We start from the raw sequence: 15,706 nt of genomic DNA, 5'->3' as shown, positions 1-15,706 counted from the left end.
AGCCATGAACTCAATGTTTCAATGACCCTTGTATGGGCTTTCACTTGGACATTGATTCACTTGGAGTAGAACCTGGTGAGACCTCAACTTGAAGCAGTTTTAGTAGGATTTTGTATCATGCCCCTTCATCATTCATTCTATTTCTGGAGATCAAGAAATAGGGATTTGCCATTACTGGTGCTGAGACTGTCTTCATCTATGTATTCTGTGGTTTGGGGGAAATAACACTCTATTTTTTTCTTTTTTTAAAATTGAGGTATAGTTGATGATATTCACTATGTTCCCTGTGCTGTATAATATATTCTTATAAGTGATTTATTTATTTTGTAAAATTATTTTTAAAATTTGTTTGGCTACATTGGGTCTTAGTTGCAGCACACGGGATCTTTGTTGCATCATCTTTCATTGTGGTGCACAGACTCTCTGTCAGTGGCGCACTAGCTCAGTAGTTGAAGCATGTGGGCTTAGTTGCTCCGCAGCATGTGAGATCTTAGTTCCTGGACCAGGGATTGAACTGGCATCCCCTGCATTGCAAGGCACATTCCTAACCACTGGACAACCAGGGAAGTCCCTTATTTTATACGTGGTAGTTTCTATCTCTTAATCCCTTACTGCTATCTTGCCTTTCCCCTACACTGGTAACCACTACTTTGTTCTCTATATCTGTTAATCTATTTCTTTTTTGTTATATTTGCTACTTTGTTATATTTTTTAGATTCCACATACAAGATATATCATACAATATTTGTCTTTCTCTCTCTGAACTATTTCATTAAACACAATTCCCTCTCTGTTTTCTTCTATAGTTATAGGTCTTCCCTGGTAGCTCAGCTGGTAAAGACTCTGTCTGCAATGCAGGAGACCCTGGTTCGATTCCTGGGTCAGGAAGATCTGCTGGAGAAGGGATAGGCTACCCACTCCAGTATTCTTGAGCTTCCCTGGTGGCTCAGCTGGTAAAGAATTCACCTGCAATATGGGAGACCTGGGTTTGATCCCCGGGTTGGGAAGATCCCCTGGAGAAGGGAAAGGCTACCCACTCCAGTATTCTGGCCTGGAGAATTCCATGGACTGTATAGTCCATGGGGTCGCAAAGAGTCGGACACAACTGAACAACTTTCACTAGGGCAGGTGTGGGCGGCCCTTCACGACTGGTCTGCTAAGAGCATGATCCCTTGGTCCCATGTGCTAGGGGAGTTGGTCCAGGTTGGTAGAGAAGCAAGCAGGGCCTCAAGCTGGGCACAGGCTTTCAAGAGGAGACATTGTCCCTGAGTCAGCGCTTCCCATGGGTGGCTAGAGACGTCCCCAAAGAGCAGGGAAAGGGAGAAGGAGAGAGCACTGCGGTTGGTCGCAGTGCCTTTGCTAATGGATTTGTGCACCATCTTTTGGCACGCATACCACAGGTTGTCAATCCCTGGAAGAAAATCAACCCTGACCCTGCTGTAACAGTTGAGGGATCAAGGTCAACTGCCTGCTGGATGCTCTAGGACCCTGGAGCTGCCAGTTCAGTAATACCTATCCTGGGGTGGTTCCCATTCTTCTGCAAGTTTAACTGCTCCCTGAAGGCACAAGGAAGAACTGGCCCCAGTCTGGCCACCCTTTCCAGTTGGCCAGCTGGCATCATCAAGAGTTCTGTTCCTAGGGTCCCCTGGCAGCCTGTTTGGCAAGAGCGGGCTGGGAAGAATAGTCACTTGATTTGTTTTCTGTCTGCCAGACGCTCAGAGCTGCTGGAAATCCAGGCGGATGCAATAACTCGACATGGTTTCATTCATGGAAATCCAGAGGGAGGACACACTCCTTCCAAAGATGGATAGGGCCCGCATGCCTAATCTGGCAAGTCGGGTAGGGCTCCCATTTCTCTACACATTTCAAAGTCTAATTAAATGCTGGGGCTGCCTCATGTACCTCCTTCTGTGCTCACAAAACACTTGTTTCTCAGGGCTCCTGGGGACCGAAGATTTTGTAAAGGAAAAAAGCAGACCAAAAACACATATGCAAGTTATTCATATTTATGAGTGAACAATGCGTAAGACAGCAGATTGATGAAGCTTCCCTGCCAAGAGAGGAATTGGATTCCAGGCTGCAGGGATGGCAGGACAACAGCCAGAGCAAAGCGTGTGGGGGCGCAAAAAGCTTGCCCTGCACACGATTGGCCAGACTCAACCCAGAATACTGTGCTCACTTTGGGAGCCCAGCTACAGGGGTGACCGGGAGTGAAGGTGAGAAACGATCGGAAGAGTTGGGAGTGTTTAGCAGGAGGAGGAGAAGGCTCCTGGGGAACATGACAGCTGCCTTTAGAAAACCAGAGGGCTGGCCCGTGGGAGAGAGGAAGGGGACTTCAGGCAGAGTGGAGGAGTGGAAAGTGTGGGCTATGGATTCAGGAACCCTCAGCTGAATTCTTCACTCTGCGATTTACTAAGCCTGCTCTCTTAGGTCACTTAATCTCCTGAAGCCTCGTATTTTTCATCAGTGCAGCCGCTTGAAAGATAATTTCTCCCTGTGCTATGAGGATCCACTGAGAGGGGGGTTCATAAAAGAGTGCATAAAACCCGCAAACACTTAGCCATTGATATTGCTGTGAGTGTCTGTAGTTCCGGAGCAGATAGCCTGGTCCAGTGGGTGAAACTGACAGAGAGGCAAACTGTGGCGCAGTACAGTTACAAAGAGCTACCTAACCACTCTAGGGGTTGTGGATACAAATAACTGCTTTGAGAAGTAATCAGTCTGTCATCACTGGAAATGTTCAAGCAAAGGCTGGAGCAGTATTTTCTAGGAGTCCATACAGGGGACTTCCCGTATGTGGAAGAAAGCTGGAGTAATCACCTCTAAGCTCTTTTCCAACCCTTAGGGTGGAGGTTTTGTTCTTTAATATTAATTAATTTATTTATTTGGCTGCATCAGATCTTAGTTGCAGCATGGCGTCTCTAGGCATGTGGGCACAGGGATCAATAGTTGTGGAGCTCAGACTTAGTTGCTCTGTGGCATGTGGGACCTCAGTTCCCCAACTAGGGACCCCGGCATTGCAAGGGGGATTCTTTTTTTAAAAAAATCTTGTATTTGTTTATTTATCATTGGCTGTGATGGGTCTTGGTTGCTATATGCAGGCTTTCTCTAGCTGTGGTGAGTGGGAGCTACCCTCTAGTTGGGCTTCTCATTGCAGTGGCTTCTCTTGTTGCGGAGCGCTGCCTCTAGGGTGTGTGGGCTTCAGTTGTTGCAATGTGTCGTCTCAGTAGTTGTAGCTCTAGGGCTTAGTTGCCCCAAGGCATGTGGAATCTTCCCAAACCAGGGATCGAACTCGTATCTCCTGCAGTGAAGATATGGAATCCTAACCACTGCAAGGCGGATTTTTAACCAGTGGATCACCAGGGAAGTTCCCAGGGTTGAAGATTCTATGCTGAGCTTCTGCCAAGTCTTGTTGGCATTTGATGTGATTCCCTCTCACTGACCTCAATACTTTGCTCCAGCAGTAGCCGCCTCCCTCCTGTGTCATATTTTCCCTCTCTACTGGACCCTTTCTATCACCACACGTGTCATTTTTTCCTTCTCTACCGGATCCTTTCTGTCACCACACAAATAGGCTGTTTAACCTCGAAATGAAGAAAAAAAAAAAAAAAAACGGTTTCCTCTGGCCGTTGCTCCATTTCTCTCCTTCCCCTTTGCTAAACCTTTCAAAAGCATGATCTGCATTTGCTGTGCACACCTACCCAGGTCTTTCTTCTCGAACTCTCTCCTTTACATACTCCAAACTGGCTTTTGTCACCATCACGCTACCAAAGTTGTTCTTGTTAGGATCACTGTGAGATAATAGAGACTGTATATATTGATCTCTGGCCTGGTTGCTGGCACAGAACTCCTGAATCCCTTGTAATCTCCTAAGTGATAAGAACACTTTGAACATCTTTTGTTCTGACTGTGTCTTTGACCCCATTGCTGACACAAGGCTCCTAAAACCCTGGTAAATTCGTAAGTGATCAGAGCAAGGTGGGTTTCCCAGGTGGCTCAGATAGTAAAGAATCTGTCTGCAATGCAGGAGACCTGAGGAGTTCAATCCTTGGGTTGAGAAGATCTGCTGGAGGCAGTCATGGCAAGCCACTCCAGTATTCTTGCCTGGAGAATCCCATGGACAGAGGAGCCTGGTGGGCTAGAGTCCGTAGGGTCACACAGAGTCGGACATGACTGAAGCGACTGAGCGTGGCACACAGAGCCGTGAGGAACACCTTTTGTTCTGCTGAGGTGATTCTAGGTACATGGATTCTGGGTGGGAGTGGTCTCCAGAGAGACCAAGCCACAGTTAAAATCTTGGGATTTTCAGTTCCCCCCCATATTCTCCAGAGAGGGAAGAGGGGCTGGAAATGGAGTTAATAATGGATCATGCCCATAAAATTTACAGAAGCCTCCATAAAATCTCAATAGTAGGGAGTCTGGAGAGCTTTCAGGTTGGTAAACACATCCATGTCAGGAGGATGACACATCTCAGCTCCACAGGGACAGAAGCTCCTGCACTTGGGATCCTCTCAGACCTAACCCCATGTGTGTCTTCATCTGGCTCTTCTGTGGCCTTTATCATATCCTTTGATAACCTGGTAAATGTGTTTCCCTGAGTCCTGTGAAGGGCTCTAACAAATTAAGCCAAAGAAGGGGTTCGTTGGAACCTCTGATCTATAGCTGGTTGGTGAGAAGCACAAGTGATAACCTTGGCTTGTGACTGGCACCTGAAGTTGGGGGTGTATGTGGCAGTCTTGTGGGCCTGAGAGCTTCACCTGTGAGATCTGATGCTGTCTCTGGGTAAATAGTGTCAGAATTGTGTTGAATTATTGGTTCCCCATACCCCTGGTGTCTTAGAATTACTTTTTAGTGTGGGGAATCCCACTCCCCCTACATTTGGTGACCAGAAGTGTCAGAAGTGAAGTGTTCTCTTTTTAGGTAGAGACCCAGGGAAGAAATACACAGTGGAGAACCAGGTTTTTCCCTACATAGCAAGGAAAAAGACTGAGGTTTCCTCTACACGATCATCAACAACCTGTGTGTGTGTGCCAAGTCACTTCAATCATGTCTGACTCTTTGCGACCCTGTGGACTGTAGCCTGCTAGGCTCTTCTGTCCATGGGAATTCTCCAGGCAAGAATACTGGAATGGGTTGTCATGCCCTTCTGCAGGGGATCTTCCTGACCGAGAGATCGAACCCGTGCCTCCTGAGTCTCCTACAGTGCAGGCAGATTCTTTACTGCTGAGCCACCAGGGAAGCCCCGTCAGCAACCTACATGCTGCCAAACCCAAGGATCAGTTTTCTCCATCCTCCTGTGACTTGTCTCATCTGCATAACCGACCACGTTGATCTCTTCTTCATCCTCCTCCACACTCTCCTACCTCCCCAGTTCTCAGTCTCCTTGGCAGGTTCCTCTCATCGCCTGACTTGGAAATGATGGAGTGCCCCAGGACTGTGTCCTGAAATCTCTTTTCTTTCCTAATGTTTCCCAGTGGTCTCTTCCAGCCCTGTGGCTTTAAATATGCATACAAGACATGGTTCTTGCCTGTATATAGTGCACAACTCCCACAGTCACAGTTCCAGCAGGGGTCTCTTTTTAAAAAATTTTTTATTGAAATATAGTTGATTTACAATGTTGTGTTACTTTCTGCTGTACAGCAAAGTGATTCAGTTATATATATATATATACACACACACATACACACACACACACACACACACATATATATATTCTTTTCCATGATGTTTTATCACAGGATATTGAATATAGTTCCATGTGTTACACAATAGGACCTTGTTGTTTATCCATTCTCAATATAATAGTTTGCATCTGCTAATCCCAAGCTCCCAATCCAACCCTCCCTTGTTTCTGTTTAATAGATAAGTTCATTTGTGAGGGACCTCTATCTTGAACTCCACACCTGTATAACCAACGGCCTCCTTGGCATCACCACCTGGATATCTAGTTGTTACATCATATTTAGTAGGCGCAACACCAAATCCTCGATGCCTCCCCCCAAACCTGCTCCTCTCAGTCTTCTTCATTTCTGAAATGGAGACTCCATGCTTTCAATGGAGCACTCAGACCAAAAAACTTGGGTCAGATTGGGGCAGGCCACCCCCAAATATGCCACTTTGGCATATTAATTATTTTGAATTAAAATTATCTGAGAAACAGCCAGTGCAGAAAGGACACTATGACCCTCCTCTCTGTCCCCGTGAAAAGAGGAGATAGGGAGACATCCTCATTAACAGCAGTAGGGAGGTTTCTTCAACCCTTAGAGCAGCTGTGTTACCAAACTCTGCTTAGTTACTTCACCGATTAGTACCCAAGCCTGTTTCTTTGTTTTGTCAATTCTTCACACATTTATTGTTTCTTTGTCTGAAAGGTATAAAAGCTGCCTGTTTCAGTCATTTCTTTGAGCCCCATATTTCTATGAATTCCTGTAAGTACCAAATCAAAATTTGATTTTCTCCTGATAATTGGTCTTACATCAATTTAATGACTAGACCAACCAAAAGAACCTAAAAAGATAGAGGGAAAGTCTTTTCCTCCCCAATGTCTTCACACATCCCACAGCCAGTTCCTCAGCAAATCCAGTCAGTTCTCTGCAACAGGTATTCGAATCCAGCCACTTCTCATTTCTGGGTAAAACACAACTCACATCACATCACTTCTCTGCTCAGAATGGCCCAATGGTTCCAGCTTACTCAAAGCCAACGTTCTCCTCTCCAACAAGTCTCCACACCACTCACCCCGCCTGCTCTGGGAATCAGTTGACTTTTGCTTCAGGACCCCGGCCAGGCTACTGGTGTGGAATGCTCCTTCCCCGGGTGTCTGGTTGGCCTGCTCACTCACCCCCTGCATATATTCTTGTGAGGCCTTCCCTGATCATTCTATTTAAAATCAAAGCTCCTCCTGCCATCCCCTCTCTTTTATTTTCCCTCCCCTGCTTTCCTTTTCTCCCCAGGGCTCATTATCACCTAGCATACTATCTGTTTCACTCACTTATGTTACCCACCCCCCCCATCATTAGAATGTCAGCTCTATGAGGGTAAGGATTTTTAGACTGTACGCTGAAGTCTCTCCACCTCTTAAAACAGTGTCTGGCACAGGGTGAGTGCTCAATATATGTTTGTTAATCTCCCAGATGGACTGGTAAGTGACAAACGCAAGTTGTAGAACAACGAGAATTAGTGTGATCTAGTTTATGTAAAAGAACACCCACAAAGTGCCACTCTGCACCTGTATACATTCATGCATATGGATGTAAATTCACGCAACGGGCTCTGAAAGTATTACCTAGTCCAAGCTTACTCTGCTCACCGCATGACAGGTCAATGAATCTGAGAGATGAGGTGTTGAGGCAAGGAAGGGACTTTAATTTGGGGGCCAGCTGACCGAGAAGATGGCAGATTAGCACCTTAAAATAATGATCTTGCCAAGGCCTGGTTGCCAGGTTCTTTTATGGATCAGAGATGGAGGGGAGGGGAGGAAACAAAGTAAAAAGACTATACAATTCTTGCAAATATCCCCTAGAATGGCAAGCCTCAGGCAGGGGAATATGTTACTTTCACTTTCTTATAGTCCTTTACAGAAGGGAGGCTGAGGTTATCTCCCTGAGGCAAGCCATTATGTATGTTTATAATAATAAAAAAGGGTTAAAGTCACAGAAGCAGATCCAGTGTAAATGTAAAATTAACCCTTCCTGGTTACAGAAGGATCACACCAAAGCACTGACACTGCTTATAAGTAGGGCTCTTCTCAGTGGGCCTGGGGGTGAGTGGGGGTGTCCAGGGAGATTTTAGTCATATCTGTGTAGTAGTGTTAGTCGCTCAGTTGTGTCTGACTCTTTGCGACCCTATGGACTGTAGCCCACCAGGCTCCTCTGTCCGTGGGATTCTCCAGGAAAGAATACTGGAGTGGGTTGCTGTGAGGCTGCACCATGGCAGGCAGCCTAGATTAGGAGTAGGCCTGGTTTTCCAGGGTAACATGATTATCAGGTCACCTGGAGCCAGCCAATCAACATGCGCCTAGCAAGAAAAAGGGAACCTATCAGGGGAAAGCTGAAAAGCCCACGAATGCCCAAGTTTGAAAAAAGCCCGCGAAGGTTTGAGCCAATATTACTTTGCAAACATGTAACCAATCCGCTTAAGCCAGCTACCAACTGCTTATGCACACCCTATAAATTTGGGTAACAGCTTGGGCTCAGCGCTCTCTGACCCCGCACCACTGCGTTGGACGCGGCAGGAGCCCTGACTCAAGTCAGCAATAAACTTCCCTTTTTTTGCGAGTTGCATTGTCTTGGAAGCCTTCTCTCTTCCCGCTCGGGGATTTGGACATCGGGCATAACAGTTGCCATCTGTAAAGTTTTCTCTTTTGTTCCCCTAAGAAAATGTATCCCTGTCTTACTTTTGTAGGATTTGAAAGAAATGAAAATGAATCAATTACAAGTCATATTTTAAAGTGAAGACAAAAGTTTAAAGGTCTCATCATTTGTGCATGCTCAGACTCTTTGTGACCCCATGGATTGTAACCCACCAGGCTCCTCTGCCCATGGAATTTTCCAGGCAAGAATACTGGAGTGAGTTGCCATTTCCCTTTCCAGGGAATCTTCCTGACCCAGGGATTGAACCCAGGTCTCTTGCATTGGCAGGCGAATTCTTTACTGTCTGAGCTACAAGGGAAGCCCCCAAAGGGACTCAGCAGTGATAAAAGCCGTTCTCAGGGCTGGGGCCGGCTGAGAGCTCCCAGGATTCACCCTCCCCCTTCCCATCCTCCCACCCTGCATAAGACACATGATTTTTTTTAGACCTTGTGGTTTGTGGGACCTTAGTTCCCCAATCCTGGATTGAACCTGGCCCTCACAGAGTCCTAACTACTGGATGCCAGGGATTTCCTGAGACATGGTGTTTCTGTAACTGGGACTGGACTGGACTGGAGCTGGTCTCCTCACATAATTCACTTTCTGGTGGGGGACCCAGAGCCCCAGCTTCTCACCCAGATCTCTGTAAGTTGAAGGTCTGAATTCCAAAGTGGCAGGAACAGGGTCCCTGAGATGCTGGATCCCCAGACCAGGCTGCCTCCGGCCACGTAGATTGGTCCTGGGAATTCTTCTTTCTAGAGCCTTCTCTCATGGCTGGAGTGAAGGATGGAAGAATAGAACACTGGTCAGAGTTAACATATAATAAGCTTGCACCTCCGCCCCAGACTCAGTTGATGGGGGACTGACTCCATTCTGCTACCAGAAGACAGAAGACAGCAGATTCCTGTGTTTCAAAGAGGAAACCAATTCTGACTCCATGTTGGAAACTTTTTCTTTGACTTGCTTCTATTATTATAATCATACTCAATGTCTTGCTTGGAGGACCCTGCTCCTCTGCTTGACTGTAGACTAAAATGCCTTTGTTCAGCTCCTGGAGAGAGAGTTTGTCCCTGCCCACCTGTGAATCAAAGATATTAACACATCCCTTCTGAAGGCTGGACCTTGGAGATGTTTTGCAAGACAGAAGACCCTTTCACTTTACTTCCTCACTTCATCTCCCTCTCTAAGCTGACTTTTGACTTTAGTTCCGCATAGCTTCTCTCCCTCTGATCTGTAAAAGAACCTGGCATCCAGAACCCAATAAGATGGTTATTTGAGGCACTAGCCTGCCATCTTCTGGGTCTGCCAGCTCCCCAGTTAAAGTCTCTTCCTTGCCTCAGCACCTCATCTCTCGGATTCATTGGCCTGTCGTGTGGTGAGCAGAGTGAGTTTGGACTTGGCAACACATGAGAATGGGGCTTCTCACCTCTGCCTGCCCTTCACCTCTGATCTCATCAGCGGGGCCAGGCTGCTCATGGACAGGCCCCCTACCTTCTTACCAGTAAGGCCTGGAAGCCACATTTCTGTGTTCAATTCACAGTATTGGGGGAGGAAAAAATAATCTCCTCTACCCTTTCTAAAGTCTTCTGGCTGGTCTAAGAAAATGACATGAGATAGACTCATAGAAGAAAATCCAAATTTAATTATGCATGTGCAGGGCCTCCATAAGAACACCAGTGCCAAGGACAAGATGAGGAGAAGTGGAAGGGGGGACTTCAAAGGAGAAAAAGGCAGTTTTCATGGAGATAGAAAAACAGGGGTTTGGTAAAGGAATGTTTGTTGGGCCAAGCAGAGACAATGGGATACAGAGAAGACTTCGGTTTCCAGGCCCTGGTGAGTCCCCTTACTGAAACTGTTTACCACAGATTGGGACTTGAACCCATGTGCTGGAACTTGAACCCAACCAAAATCCAGTTTGGGACTCAAATGCAGCCAAAACCCTGCTTGGGACTTGAACCCACGGGCTGGGACTCAAACCCAACCAAAACCCATGGTACTTGGTTTCAGGACCTAATGAAGCTCAGGTTCTTGATGTCTCATCACAGAAAGAATTCAGTGAGGGACAAAGTGATAGGTAAGAAATGGATTTATTCAGATTCAGAGAGAAGCACACTCCACAGACAGAGGGAGAGTGAGGCCCTGATATTTGGCATGGTTAATTTTTATAGGCTGGGTAATTTCATATGTTAATGAGTGGGAAGATTATTCCAATTATTTTTGGGAAGGGGTGGAGATTTCCAGGATTTGGGCCACCACCCACTCCTTGGTCTTTTCAGTTCAGTTCAGTTCAGTTGCTCAGTCATGTCTAACTCTTTGTGACCCCATGAATCACAGCATGCCAGGCCTCCCTGTTCATCACCAACTCCCGGAGTTTACTCAAGCTCATGTCTACTGAGTCAGTGATGTCATCCAACCATCTCATCCTCTGTCGTCCCCTTCTCCTCCTGCCCTCAGTTTTTCCCAGCATCAGGGTCTTTTCGAATGAGTCAGCTCTTCGCATGAGGTGGCCAAAGTACTGGAGTCTCAGCTTCAAGCATCATTCCTTCCAATGAACACCCAGGACTGATCTCCTTTAGGATGGACTGGTTGGATCTCCTTGCAGTCCAAGGGACTCTCAAGAGTCTTCTCCAACACCACAGTTCAAAAGCATCAATTCTTCAGTGCTCAGCTTTCTTTACAGTCCAACTCTCACATCCATACATGACCACTGGAAAAACCATAGCCTTGACTAGATGGACCTTTGTTGGCAAAGTAATGTCTCTGCTTTTTAATATGCTATCTACGTTGGTCATAACTTTCCTTCCAAGGAGTAAGCGTCTTTTAATTTCGTGGCTGCAATCACCATCTACAGTGATTTTGGAGCCCCCCCAAAAAGTCAGCCACTGTTTCCACTGTTTCCCCATCTATTTCCCATGAAATGATGGGACCAGATGCCATGATCTTAGTTTTCTGAATGCTGAGCTTTAAGCCAACTTTTTCACTCTCCTCTTTCACTTTCTTCAAGAGGTTTTTTAGTTCCTCTTCACTTTCTGCCATAAGGGCGGTGTCATCTGCATATCTGAGGTTATTGATATTTCTCCCAGCAATCTTGATTCCAGCTTGTGCTTCTTCCAGCCCAGTGTTTCTCATGATGTACTCTGCATATAAGTTAAATAAGCAGGGTGACAATATACAGCCTTGACATACTCCTTTTCCTATTTGGAACCAGTCTGTTGTTTTATGTCCAGTTCTAACTGTTGCTTTCTGACCTGCATACAGGTCAAGAGGCATACCTCAAGAGGCAGGTGAGGTGGTCTGGTATTCCCATCTGTTTCAGAACTTTCCACAGTTTATTGTGATCCATACAGTCAAAGGCTTTGGCATAGTCAATAAAGCAGAAATAGATGTTTTTCTGGAACTCTCTTGCTTTTTCGATGATCCAGCGGATGTTGGCAGTTTGATGTCGGCAATTTCATCTGCCTTTTCTAAAACCAGCCTGATATCTGGAAGTTCACAGTTCATGTATTGCTGAAGCCTGACTTGGAGAATTTTGAACATTACTAGCGTGTGAGATGAGTGCAATTGTGCAGTAATTTGAGCATTCTTTGGGACTGGAATGAAAACTGACCTTTTCCAGTCCTGTGGCCACTGCTGAGTTTTCCAAATTTGCTGGCATAATGAGGGCAGCACTTTCACAGCATCATCTTTCAGGATTTGAAATAGCTCAACTGGAATTCCATCACTTCCACTAGCTCGGTTCGTAGTGATGCTTCCTAAGGCCCACTTGACTTCACATTCCAGGATGTCTGGCTCTAGGTGAGTGGTCACACCATCGTGATTATCTGGGTCGTGAAAATCTTTTTTGTACAGTTCTTCTGTGTATTCTTGCCACCTCTTCTTAATCTCTTCTGCTTCTGTTAGGTCCATACCGTTTCTGTCCTTTATTGAGCTCATCTTTGTATGAACTGTTCCCTTGGTATCTCTAATTTTCTTGAAGAGATCCCAAGTCTTTCCCATTCTGTTGTTTTCCTCTATTTCTTTGCATTGATCACTGAGGAAGGCTTTCTTATCTCTCCTTGCTATTCTTTGGAACTCCACATTCAAATGGGAATATCTTTCCATTTCTCCTTTGCTTTTCACTTCTCTTTTTTTTACAGCTATTTGTAAGGCCTCCTCAGACAGCCAGTTTGCTTTTTTGCATTTCTTTTCCATGGGGATGGTCTTGATCCCTGTCTCCTGTACAATGTCATGAACCTCTGTCCATAGTTCATCAGGCACTCTGTCTATCAGATCTAGTCCCTTAAATCTATTTCTCATTTCCACTGTATAGTCATAAGGGATTTGATTTAGGTCATACCTGAATGGTCTGGTGGTTTTCCCTACTTTCTTCAATTTAAGTCTGAATTTGGCAATATGGAGTTCATGATCTGAGCCACAGTCAGCTTCCGGTCTTGTTTTTGCTGACTGTATAGAGCTTCTCCATCTTTGGCTGCAAAGAATATAATCAATCTGATTTTGGTGTTGACCATCTGGTGATGTCCATGTGTAGAGTCTTTTCTTGTGTTGTGGGAGGAGGGTGTTTGCTATGACCAGTGTGTTCTCTTGGCAAAACTCTATTAGCCATTGTCCTGCTTCATTCCGTACTCCAAGGCCAAATTTGCCTGCTACTCCAGGTGATTCTTGACTTCCTACTTTTGCATTCCAGTCCCCTATAATGAAAAGGGCATCCTTTTTGGGTGTTAGTTCTAAAAGGTCTTGTAGGTCTTCATAGAACCATTCAAATTCAGCTTCTTCAGCATTACTAGTTGGGGCATAGGCTTGGATTACTGTGATATTGAATGGTTTGCCTTGGAAACGAACAGAGATCATTCTGTCGTTTTTGAGATTGCATCCAAGTACTGCATTTCGGACTTCTTGTTGACCATGATGGCTACTTCATTTCTTCTAAGGGATTCCTGCCCACAGTAGTAGATATAATGGCCATCTGAGTTAAATTCACCCATTCCAGTCCGTTTTAGTTCGCTGATTCCTAGAATGTCGACTTTCACTCTTGCCATCTCCTGTTTGACCACTTCCAATTTGCCTTGATTCATGGGCCTAACATTCCAGGTTCCTATGCAATATTGTTCTTTACAGCATTGGACCTTGCTTCTATCACCAGTCACATCCACAACTGGGTATTGTTTTTGCTTTGGCTCCATCCCTCCATTCTTTCTGGAGTTATTTCTCCCCTGATCTCCAGTAGCATATTGGGCACCTACCGACCTGGGGAGTTCCTCTTTCAGTATCCTATCATTTTGCCTTCTCATACTGTTCATGGGGTTCTCAAGGCAAGAATACTGAAGTGTTTGCCATTCCCTTCTCCAGTGGACCATTCGGTCAGACCTCTCCACCACGACCTGTTTATCTTGGATGGCCCCACACGGCATGGCTTAGTTTCACTGAGTTAGACAAGGCTGTGGTCCTGTCATCAGACTGGCTAGTTTTCTGTGATTATAGTTTTAGTATGTCTGCCCCTGATGCCCTCTGGCAACACTTACCCTCTTACTTGGGTTTCTCTTACCTTGGACGTGGAGTATCTCTTCACGGCTGCTCCAGCAAAGTGCAGCCGCTGCTCCTTACCTTGGATGAGGGTTATCTCCTCACAGCCACCCCTCCTGACCTTGAACTTGGAGTAGCTCTTCTTGGCCCTCCTGCAACCTTGCAGCCGTGCCTCCTTGGATGGGGGGTTGCTCCTCTCGGCAAGAGGTTGCTCCTCTTGGTCTTTTAACAGTGCCTTAAGGGGACAACAGAGGATGAGACGGTAGGAGGCCTGGCGTGCTGCAGTTCATGGGGTCTCAAAGAGTCAGACATGACTGAGGGACTGAATTGAACTGAACTGGAACTGTCGTGGCACCTCTGGGTGTGTCATTTCACTTGCTGATTGAGGATCAAGGTCTAGTCTTATCTGCCATCTTGGTTCCATTTGATTCTAATTGTTTTATGTTGTGTCCTTAGACTATGTTATTCCTTCAAAAGTTGTGCCCTGCCCCTTTCCCTCCTGTTACATTACCACAATGAGACCATTTCCTTCACAGATACCTTTGATGGTAGCTCTCTTTCTGGAGCAGGCCCCATCTAAATTATTTTAGGCAGTTAAGAAGGAGGTAAAACAAGACTTTCTAACTCTTTTGACCCCTGAAAATTAATCAGCTTAAAACAATCCTCATAACAAAGAGACTTTTGAGAGTGAGAAGTTTTGCTCCCCAAAAACAGTCACAAAGGACGGGTACATGCAATGTTTTCTCTGGAGACTGCCTCAACCTCTCCCCACTCTTTCCCTTCCCTCCTTCAGTCAAAACTGCCAACCTGGGCCGATGCCCCTGGATGGGGTCAATTGAAATGCTTTTAGCAAAGCTGAGGGCAAGAGTTATGTCTTGGTTTTCTCTCTCCCACCAGCCTGGGCAGTCCCTAGCCTAGGCCTTGCCCATATGTCCTTGTGCTGCCGGCTGGCTGTACTGGGCCTTGTCATTGTCCTTTAGCTCTGTTCGGGCTTCCCTTGTGACTCAGCTGATAAAGAATCTTCCTGCAATGCAGGAGACCTGAATTTGATCCCCGGGTTAGGAAGATCCCCTGGAGAAGGGAAAGGCTACCCACTCCAGTATTTTGTCCTGGAGAACTCCGTGGACTGTATAGTCCATGGGGTTGTAAACAGCCAGACACAACTGAACTGCTTTCACTTTAGCTCTGTTCAGAGAATTTTCTGACAAGCCCTCCTCTGGCCCCTCTCCCCATTGGGAACAGATCTGTGGTTGGCAGAGCTGGCTTAGAAGCTGTAAAAGAGAAACTCAGCCTTTTCCCTCCTGTTGAAGGGAAACAGAATATACCACCCTAGAATATGCCTCTTTGGCATATTGATTATCTTTAACTGATTATTTTTAAGAAACAGCAGACACGGGTGAAGCTCTGAAAACTGAGTGGACATTCCCCTTTAGTAAGAGACATTTACATTTGTAGGGAATATCTCCATGTGTAAGGCTGTTTCCCCCTTTGAAGTAGGAAGAGAAGGATGAGTCTGAATCTCTAGAAACTCTTATCAATGCTGAAAGCAACAACTTAAATCTGCCTAACAACCTTGTTTACTGCTTACCTTGCTTTTCCTGGTAACCTCCCCAAACTGCCACCCATCTCCCCTCAACATCTTTTGTCTGGTATGGTATCTTTTGATGGTATTTAAAGTGATGATGATTTGGGCCATTTCCGGAAGTTACTCAGTTTTCCTGGGTCTCTCCTGTGTGTACAGGAGTTATACATGTTATTAAACTTCTGTTTGTTTTTCTCATGATAATCTATCTTTTATTACAGAGGTGTCTCAGCCAAGAACTTAGAAGGATACAGGG

This window comes from Cervus elaphus, chromosome X, assembly GCF_910594005.1.
Source record: "Cervus elaphus chromosome X, mCerEla1.1, whole genome shotgun sequence".
NCBI lineage: Eukaryota > Metazoa > Chordata > Mammalia > Artiodactyla > Cervidae > Cervus > Cervus elaphus.
Note: the sequence above shows the minus strand (reverse complement) of the source record.